The 10,530-nt window shown below is 45.0% G+C and overlaps 1 long non-coding RNA gene across 1 annotated transcript; it reads left to right on the top strand.

Annotated features, from left to right (window-relative positions):
• The first annotated feature begins 8,697 nt into the window (after positions 1-8,697).
• LOC147596064 (uncharacterized) lies at positions 8,698-10,317 on the top strand. Its single transcript, XR_015261635.1, has 3 exons — positions 8,698-8,787; positions 8,893-8,994; positions 10,113-10,317. It is a non-coding gene; the product is annotated as an uncharacterized LOC147596064 (long non-coding RNA).
• The last annotated feature ends 213 nt before the right edge of the window (positions 10,318-10,530 follow it).

Genomic DNA, 10,530 nt, shown 5'->3' with positions numbered 1-10,530 from the left:
CAGGTTGGCCAGAAGCGTTCCCAACTAGGACAGCCAAGGCTCGGGAGGTAACTAAAGTGTTGGTACAAGAGAGAATACCACGTTTTGGGGTTCCAGCAACCATATCCTCAGACAGAGGACCACATTTTGTCTCAAAAATAGTGCAACAAATCAGCCACCATTTAGGTATAGATTGGCAACTTCATACCCCGTATCGCCCTCAGTCGAGTGGCCAAGTAGAGAAAATGAATCACTTAATCAAACAGCAAATTGTGAAATTGGGACAAGAAGCAAACTTAACGTGGCCTCAGTCACTCCCTTTAGCCCTTCTGCGTATACGAACGAGACCAAGGGCAAAGGAAGGACTGAGTCCCTTTGAAATTTTGTATGGACGACCCTATGGAATACAGAGGGGAATGTCTACGCAAGCTGGGGATGAAATTATGACTTCCTACATGGTGGCATTGGGCAAACAGCTCAATAAAATTGGAAAGCATGTAATTGGGACCCGGGGAAGAGGTCTAGATGAACCTGTGCATGATATACAACCTGGAGATGATGTATATGTAAAGTCTCTTGCAGAAAAAACCTTGGAACCACAGTGGGAAGGACCATACCAGGTACTCCTCACCTCCTTTACAGCAATCAAGATCAGAGAGCAGAATGCCTGGATACACCACACTAGGGTAAAAAAGGCACCACAAAAACTCTGGACTTCTGAAGTTCAGGGACCCCTAAAGCTTAAACTGAGAAGGTAGAATGTGGATTAAGGTTTGTGTAATCCTGGTAAATCTACAAACGATGAACATAGCTGGCAGTAAAAGAATTTACTAATTTTCTAGAAAAGGGGGGACTGAGAGAAGGAGTTAAAGAAATCTTAATAGATATGGCATTGATTAATTATTGCTGTGCATCCTAAGGAATCAAGTTGATAAATAGTGCTTAATGTTTTGTTAACTACTTGCTTAATAATTTGCTAACCATTGTGCAAACTATTTGAAGCAGAAAGTCTTGCAATTCTTCACGAAAGACAGTTCCCGGTAAGGACTAGGGGGGTCGCTTCAAGAACCAGCTAAAACCGACCCTGCAGCTTGAATGAAAGCCAAGGGATAACTGAGTTTGCGCAAGAACAAAAGGTTACTAGCGGTGACGAAGAGGAGTCACCTGCCTTCATCCCCCCGACCCCCGACGACCACCAGCAGGAGGCACTGCGCAAGCCCAGACAGGAGGAGTTTATGAAAATGACCCCTTGGGACTAATTTTAATACGAAGCGGGGATAGGTCATGCATATGTCTAGGCGTATTGTGAAACTTGATGTATATGTAACATTTGGTTGTATAAATTTAAAGTGAGTTGCCACGTAAGGCGCGCACGGTTTTGGTGGGACTACCCCCCTGTGCTGCCCAGCGCTGAATAAGCATACCTACTTTACAATCTTACAGATTGTGGAGTCCGTTTTCCGCACGTCAGGAGGAAGCGGCCGTGGCTCGTCCGGCTGAACACCCAGGCCCGGAGCGGTAGGGGGCTGCTGCCACCTGGTGACGGAAAGCGGGAACTGCAGCTCGGGAGTCGCGCGTGCGCAGTGCTCTGCCCTTCTCCCGGCAGGCACTGTGTTCGGCCTTCGGACTGCGCATGCGGCCGGGAGCAGCATGGCGGTGTGCGGCCGGCGGGTCCCGGCGGCGGTGACGGGTGAGTACCGAGGGCACCCGTGAGGTGAGCGAGCCCCTTTCGTGGCTGCAGCGCTGTCTCCTGCCCGCCCGGGGAGCCTCAAGCCGCCCGCTCGGAGCCGAGCCGGGCGAGGGCAGCCCCGGGGAGTGACCCGAGAGCAGAGAGAAGGGAAGAGGGGCAGGAGGGGGCCCCCCCTCCCGGGCGGAGACGCCGGGCACCTCCCCAGCTCGCCAGAGCTCCCCCCGAGCCTCCCCCGGCCCCGTGCAGCTGCCCGCCGCTCCGGCGCGTCCCCTGAAGCCTGTCCCGTAGCACCGGGCCACGCCCTGCCTTGAAGGCTGCGAGGGGGGACCTCAGTGTATCTGGAGAATCCCCTGCGGCAGCAGGCGCTCCGGCCAGGGGCCGCGTGCGGTAATAACGGTCGCTGCTGCTTCTTTCCCTCTCCCAGAGGCCGTGGCTGTCCGTTCCTCCCCTGGGAACGCTGTTGACTGCACTCGCCTCAGGCTTGTGTGGGCTGTCTCTGCCCGGCCGCGCTCTCCTGGCGGTGCGGGAGCAAAAATGAACGGATGGAGCTGTTACCGAAATCCGGAATAAAACTCCTTAACAGCAATGAGAAGTTAAGAAGCAGGCACTTCTTCATTGCAGCGCTGGGCGCACGGGGGATCGCTCCACCTAGCGTGCGCACCCATTTGATCAACAGCACGGGTTAAATACACATTAATTATACATATTCATTAAATTCCAAGAAATAATATGCATAAACATAAATTTTCTGAGAAACCATTACATCATTTCCCTACCCACTCGCGCATGCCCAGTCTTTTGAGTCGAGGGTCTTTTGGTGGTCTTGGTGGTCGTCAAAACGCCCCCTCCTCAAATTCGCTGGTCAAACTCCTCCTTGAAATCTCCATATCTGGTCTTGAGAACAGGTCGCGGTGCTGCTTGATTTTCCTGGCTCCAAAGTGATGGCTCAGGGCCTATTTCTGCAGGTGGTGTTTGGGGGTGTTTGGGACTTACCATTGTATTAAAGATATGCTAGGCTAGCTTCTAACAAATGCGTATTATAAGATCTCTAGGGTCCCACTCCCTCTAAGGACAAATAGATTTCGTATAAAACTTAACCTATGTGACTACAGTTCTACAGTTAGCAAGAATCACCTCATACTGATATTTAATTTTCAACATTTATGTCATGTAACATTTCCCCCCTTTGAGACTTATTTAATTTTTTTCAATAAGTCTCATTTACTTATAACTAATCTCCATAATCAGTAAAACAAAAAGTATTATTAGCATTACTACTAAAATTCCTTTGATAGATTTCATTATTTTGATATGATTTTGTCTAATTCATTAAAAATGAGAGACTGTTAACTTTAAATGACATATTTCTTTAGAAATCCATTGTTTCTGTTTTGGAGGCTGTGCTTCTTGACTCTCAAATAATGAATCCAAGAATCAATATCTTCAAATTTAGGGGCTGTATATATTGCTAGAAGCACCTGATATGGTTCTTTCCATTCTTATTGAAGAGTTTCTGATTCCCAAATTTTCAGGTACACGTAATCTCCTGGTTAAAATGATGAACTGGGGAATCTAAAGAAAGAGGCTCTGTGGCAGTTCCATATCCATATCAGAGTTCTTCCAAGGGATATCAAATACAATTCCATTTCATTATCCCCAGTAGCAGTCACATTTTGAACAAGGGTTAGAGTCTGATAAGATTTTCCATACATTAACATATGGACTAATTTTAGTCTTAGATCTGGATTGAATCTTGATTCTCGGAAGTGCTTAAGGAAGAGCATGAGGCCATTTTAAAGATATTTTCTGACAAATTTTACTTGTCTATTAGATTGTGGCCTTCAAGGAGTGTGTAAATTCAATTTGATTCCCAGAATTTTCCTCAATATTTGAATAATTTCAGACACAAAATGAGGACCTCTATTTGATTATATTCCTTTGGGGATTCCAAACCATGATATTATTTCTTTTAACATATTTTTAGCCACTTCTCTTGCCTATTGGTGCGACAGGAAAAGAAAATCTTTTGGCCATATTTACTAATACCAATAGATATCTATATCCATTTTGTTGTGGCAATTCTGAAAAATCAATCTGCCAATAATTTTCAGGCAAGTTTCCCATATATATGGTTCCTGGGGGTGGTTATTTAATATTTCTCGGGTTATTCTTTAAACAAGTTTCACACTTTTTGTTACTGATTTTATTAGCTTTATCATCCTAACACTAATCACCTGTCTTCTTAAATCACTGATCATTGCCTCTGTTTCCCAATGAATTTTTCTATGCTTTTAGCTTTGATTGTGGTGAGACCACAACTTGATTTTTAGGACTAATGATCATTTTTCATATTTATTTGAATTGATTTAGCTAATTCCAAATCAACCTTACTGTAATTTGGGGTTTGTTGCTCAAATTTCACTTCTTTAACTAGTATTATTGTCATGATGCCTTTTTCTGCTCTCTTCTTTGCCTTTTTATTGACTAATTTATTTCCAGTATTCACTGGGAAATTCCCAAATTGGTGGGCTTTGCAGTGCATTATTGCAACTTCTTTGGGTTTCTGCACCACTTGGAGCAATTGCAGAATTTCTTCTTGGTGTTTCATGGATGTTCCTTGTGCTGTCAGCATTCCTCTTTCTTTCCATGTGGCTCCATGGGCATGTACTACTCCAAGAGCATACTTTAAATCAGTCCATATATTCACTTTTTATGTTCTGTCCATTTTAGGGCTTTTATGAGGGCTAGTTATCAATTCCGCCTTTTGTGCTGAGGTGTTCACTGAGAGCGGCTTTGCATCAATAACAGAGTTTGTTATTGTTATTGCATATCCAGCCAATCTTCTTCCATTTCTCACGAGGCTGCTTCCATCAGTACATATCTCGAATTCTGGGTCAGGTATGTTCACTCTTCTGTTACTTCTGCTGGAATAAACTTGTTTGATGGTCTGTAGACAGTCATGACTTAGAACTTCTTCTTCTATTGAACTTAAAAAGATGGCAGGATTTATTGTTGTAGTTGTTTTTGATTTGACATCATCTTGTTCCAACAGGACAATGTGATGTTTGAGCATCCTGCTTGGGGATAACCAGTGTCCTCCTTTCTGTTCCAGAACAGAAAGTACCATATGCGGTACATAAGCTGTTCTTGGGTGTCCCGTTGTCAGCTTACAAGCTTCTTAAGTCAGGAGGACAGTTGCTGCTACAGCCCATAGACAACCTGGTCATCCTTAGCTAACATTGTCCAATTGTTTGGAGAAATAACCAACCGGTCTTCTTCATTCTCCATTTTTCTGAGAAAGGATTCTTCTGAGGGCCGAATGTTGTCTTTCATGAACAAACAGTTCAAAGGGTTTGGTTAAATCGGGCAACCCTAGAGCAGGAGTGAACATCAGAGCTACCTTTACATTCTGGAATGCCTTTCGAGCTTCAGATTCTCACACAAGGGGTCCCTCCTTCAATTCCTTTAATCCACAGGTGACACCAGCCAGCCATTCCCAGAAACGTTTGCAGCTCCTTAGCTCCTTTTGGCTCCGGCATTTGGCAAATTGCCTCTTTTCTCTCATTTCCAAGTTGTCTTTGTCCCTGTGTGATTTCAAATCCCAAATACATGACAGTCTCTTTTCCAATCTGTGCTTTCTTCTTGGAAAATCTGTTATCACTTTGGCCCAAGAAATTTAGCAGGTTAGTAGTCAAGTTGAAATATTCTTCTCTGGTTTCTGTGGCTATTAAAATATCATCTACATATTGCAACACCAGTCTTTCAGGATAAATTATTTTGCATGTTTCTAATTCCTTAGCCAATTGATTTCCAAAGATCATTGGGCTATTTTTAAATCCTTGAGGTAGCACTGCCCAGGTGAGCTGAGTCTTCTGCCCAGTTGTGGGATTTTGCAGTTCAAAGGCAAAATATGCCTGACTATTTTTGTCAAGAAGAATACAGAAAAAGGCATCCTATAAGTTCAATACAGTGAACCACTTGTGATTTTCTTTTAAAGCTGTCAACAAGGATACAGGTTTGCCACTAAGGGGTGAATATCTTGAACTATTAAATTTATTGCTATTAAAATCTTGTACTAACCTATATTCCTCACTTTCTGGCTTTTTCACAGGTAAAATGGGAGTATTGAATTCTGATTCACATTCGACTAATAGTCGATATTTTTTTAAGAAATTTTCAATCATTTTCTCAAGGCCTCTTCTAGCTTCTAATTTTAAAGGGTACTGTTTTTGTCTTACCAGTTTGGTGCTCTCCTTTAGGAAAATCTTTACCGGTTCTGCTGCTTTTGAATGTCCGGGAACTTCGCCAGCCCACACCAAAGGGTTACTGCATTGTCCACTTCTTGAGGGATTTCATATGGCTCTGAAGTTGTCTGCAACATAAAAATTCTTGCCTCTCTGGCTTTTGATTAGGGTATATTTAATTGAATGTCACAGTTTTAAAAATTAATTTGTGCTTTCAATTTGCTCAATAAATCTCTCCCCACTAAGGCAACAGGACACTCTGGTATATATAAAAATTGGCCAGTTCCCCATTTTTACCCACCTTAAAGTTAAGGATTGAATGAAAAATTTATTTTCAGCTTTCCCTGTGGCACCAATTTTGTCTACATGCTTTTTACTCAATTTTCTTCTACCAGTACTTAAAATGAATAGCTCCAGTATCAAAATAGAAAATCCATGGTTTGGGTCCCCAGCTGGATTGTAACCAGGGGTTCTGCTGGGGAATTCTCCCCCAGTCCTCTTTGCACCTCTGACAAAGGCATCTGCTGTGCTGCCAGTTTTTTGTTTCTTTTTCAGAATAAGGACACGCATTTTTCCAGTGCCACCATGCTTCACACTTTGCACACTGATATTCCCAATCTCTCTCCTATTGCAGTTATTTTATCCATTCCTCTACCACACCCCGATCTCATCCCCGGTTTGTTCCCCTACTGCTTGTCAAAGTGGTAGGGGGGGCAAGGCTTGAGCCGCTCCTTGTTCTGTCTGGTCTTGTCAGCTTCCAGTTCTCCCTGCAATAGGACTGAAACCCTCATAATTCAACTGTCCCACTCTACAGCTCCCACCGGGGGTTCGGTGTTCTGGCCCCTTTTTCTACTGTTTCATTTGTTAAACCTGCATCAACACTTCCAGACCACACATAAAGATAATACAGAAATTTAACACAGAAATTTAACACATGAATTCTATGTTTTCCTCTTCAGTTCCACATTTTAAACATCACTTTCTGTACTACAAGCCAGGATCTTTTCAACCTTTTTCCTTTTTTTTTTTTTTTTTGTTTTTTTTTTTTTATGCCAAAACCATCGGATCCTTGGGGACGTATCTGCAATCTTTCTGCCACTTGGGATGATTTCCCAAAGTAAAGAACAAATCAACATCGGGGACCACATCTCACTTTCCTTCCCTTCTACAAGATAACATCAACTGTAAAATATTGGATCAATTTTTTTTTCTAGTTACTGGGTCTCCCCTTATATCCTCCCAATGTTTAAGAACACATCCCAGTGGAGACTTCATTAATATTTCCCCTACCATTGAGGTAGACATAGAAGATATGTGTTTTCCCATATTTTACAAAGGAGTTTTTGGTACCAAAAAGACAATAACACTGTTCTACAAACAAAGTCAATCCCGTCACCAAGAAAAGTTTAAAACCCCAAATGCAATACTGTATATCATTCAAGTCCCGTACACTGCAACACATGCATACAGCCTTAAAAAAAACAAAACAAAACAAAACAAAAACGCACTGAAGCAACAATTACCAGCTTGTAAATCACTTCTAAAACACCCTGGGGCCCCTTTCCAAGCTATGTACAAATCTTACCAATACTCCCCATACTCTTACTCTTAAACAATTTAGATTAAATGCCAAATACCAGATAAATGCAAATGACAATTGTCCCAAATACAAAAACCAAACAAATGCAAATGACAATTGTCCCAAATACACAAATATCCAACCCAGCAATAGCTTTCGCTTATGACTTACGGGCAGACGCCTAGGCTTCCAAACCAAACGGGTACCCTCTAAGCCCCAACCCTGCGAAGCTTTCGCCGCGCCTTATGGGCAGGCTATCCAGACCAGACAGATTTCAAAGAAGAAGTGCCTTACCCTTTTCTCCAGGGAACGTTGCGAGGAGCTTTGTGAGTCGAGAGCGATGGGTCTCCCCGAGAATACCTCTGTGCCGGCTGGAGTTCAATCAACACTCGATCTCGTTCAGTCTCACTCGCAAGGTCCCATCTGGGTCGCCAAAACTGTTACCGAAATCCGGAATAAAACTCCTTAACAGCAATGAGAAGTTAAGAAGCAGGCACTTCTTCATTGCAGCGCTGGGCGCACGGGGGATCGCTCCACCTAGCGTGCGCACCCATTTGATCAACAGCACGGGTTAAATACACATTAATTATACATATTCATTAAATTCCAAGAAATAATATGCATAAACATAAATTTTCTGAGAAACCATTACATCATTTCCCTACCCACTCGCGCATGCCCAGTCTTTTGAGTCGAGGGTCTTTTGGTGGTCTTGGTGGTCGTCAAAACGCCCCCTCCTCAAATTCGCTGGTCAAACTCCTCCTTGAAATCTCCATATCTGGTCTTGAGAACAGGTCGCGGTGCTGCTTGATTTTCCTGGCTCCAAAGTGATGGCTCAGGGCCTATTTCTGCAGGTGGTGTTTGGGGGTGTTTGGGACTTACCATTGTATTAAAGATATGCTAGGCTAGCTTCTAACAAATGCGTATTATAATATCTCTAGGGTCCCACTCCCTCTAAGGACAAATAGATTTCGTATAAAACTTAACCTATGTGACTACAGTTCTACAGTTAGCAAGAATCACCTCATACTGATATTTAATTTTCAACATTTATGTCATGTAACAGAGCGCTTACTGCCTGTGGAGAGGAGCTGCTGCAGCTGAAGCTGGAGAGGCCACAGAAAGGTAAAGAAGAAGAAGAAACCAAAGGCCAGCCAGCCAGCAGCTGCCTCCCGCTGCAGGCCAGAGAGAGCCTAGCCTGCCTCTCCGGGTGAGGAAGGATCCCTCTTTGTACTCTTCAGCAGGCCAGACCGCCAGTGCGCACTGCACAGTCTGTATGTGGAACCTGAAGCACGGTACGGCCACATAGCGCGCGAGCGAGCGAGCGAGCGTGGGTGGGTGGCTACGTGTCTAGGAAGCTTTTTGTCTAAGAGCTGTAAGACACCCACGTATTCTCTTAGGTGGAGGACAGCCAAGTGGTCGGAGTTACAGAAGAGGAGAGAAGCAGAAAGCAGCATCTGACCTGTCAGATTCTCCCAGCAGTGCCGGGAGTGAGAGCTGTGGTGAGTCCCCGGCCCCTGGGGCTCTGCCTCCTCTCTTGTGCGTCCCTGTCCTTCCCTGCCGCTCCCGTGACCCCTACCTTTCCCAAGCTGCTGTGATTTGTTGTTGTTGTTACTGTTTCCTTCTACCTCTCCTCTTCTGTCTGTTCTTGTATGCTCTTCCCCCTTTCTCTCTCCCTTTAAATCTCTTGTTCTACCGCTTCCTTTTGTTTTGTATCCCTGCACTTTTGTTCTGCTCCCTTTCCTTCCTTTGTTTGTCCTCTGTCTCTGTCCTGCGGCCCATTGCTGTTTTTGCCTTTTCCATCTCTTTGTCCTGATCTGCATCCGTCTTCTCCCCCCACCTAATTTCTCCAGCCTGTTTTCTGGCCTGCTTTTCTTTGCGCCTCTGCATGCCTGCCCTGTGCCTCTGCCTTTCTATCTCTCTCTTTCTTTTCTTATCTTTCTTTCTCTATCTCTTTGTCTTGCGTACTGTCACTGTTTTTTTTTTTCTGTTCTGTATCTCACTGTCTGTGACGTCCTCTGTGCCCCTGGATGTGTTTGCAGCCCCTGGGTGCAGAGCTGATGGCTGAGGACAGGCACAGGGAAGGGGGTGATGTGCTGTGGGGCTTTGGCAAGGGCCCCTGCTCCTGATGGGCTCCAGCTGGGGCTGGAGGTGGGGCAGCCCCAGATGGGTCCAGTGAGGCTGAGGGTGGCCCTGGCCCTGGCCCTGGCCCTGCTGTATGAGGGGCCTCCAGCTGTAAAGGGGGCCGCCTGGGCATGGCTGCTGGAGGGGACTGAGGAGTGAATCACAGGCAGGTGCCTCCAGCAAGGAGTGGCTGGTCCATCTGAGCCCTCCCTGACAGAGCAGACACCAGGACGCAGTGCCAGGAGCTCCGTGCCTCTGTCGGCCACGTGTGCGAGCCACCACGTTCTGCTACATTTGTCATTCAGCCCTGTCCAGAACGTAGCTGTGGTAGAAGTTAGATAGCATGCATGGTCTTGCTAGAAATGAAGCCTGGAGCATTTGTTTTCTTGTAGGAAGCTAAAGCAGGTGGTTTTTGATAATGTTGTCATTGCATGTAATGACATACTTTTCTAGTTAGCTTGGTATGACACCTATTTTTTTTCTACCTACACCCCAGAAAAAGTAAGTTGAGCTTTGCGTCTCTCAGCATCTGAAGCACCACGAGCGGCAGTTGCAGCGTCGGACTTCTTGGCAATGAGTGGAGCCGGTGAGCAGAGCACTGTGGCGCTTTTGAGGAGGAGAGTGCCATAGAAGAGATTGGTGGTAAGTGGTGTGATGTTGAAGGGCGGTGCTGTTTGGTAGGTTTTATTTTTGGGTTTTTTTTTTTTGCAGTGGTGATGAGGAGCTGGGCGAGGAAGCGCCATCTTAGTTAGCATGGGGTTGTTCTTTTGAGGATGGAATCTGATTTCTGGCCATTTGAGAGCTAAGTTGAGGGACCACAGCCGAGGAGGGAAGAAGGTTGAAAACTGCAGGGAGGGTGTAGTAAATTGATGGGAGGAAGAGGGCTCCCTGGGAACAGTCTCTCTCGGGAAGGT

This window comes from Chlamydotis macqueenii, unplaced genomic scaffold (assembly GCF_036417535.1).
Source record: "Chlamydotis macqueenii isolate bChlMac1 unplaced genomic scaffold, bChlMac1.mat HAP1_SCAFFOLD_202, whole genome shotgun sequence".
NCBI classification, from domain to species: Eukaryota; Metazoa; Chordata; class Aves; order Otidiformes; family Otididae; genus Chlamydotis; species Chlamydotis macqueenii.
Note: the sequence above shows the minus strand (reverse complement) of the source record. Positions and strands in the feature narration are given on the sequence as shown.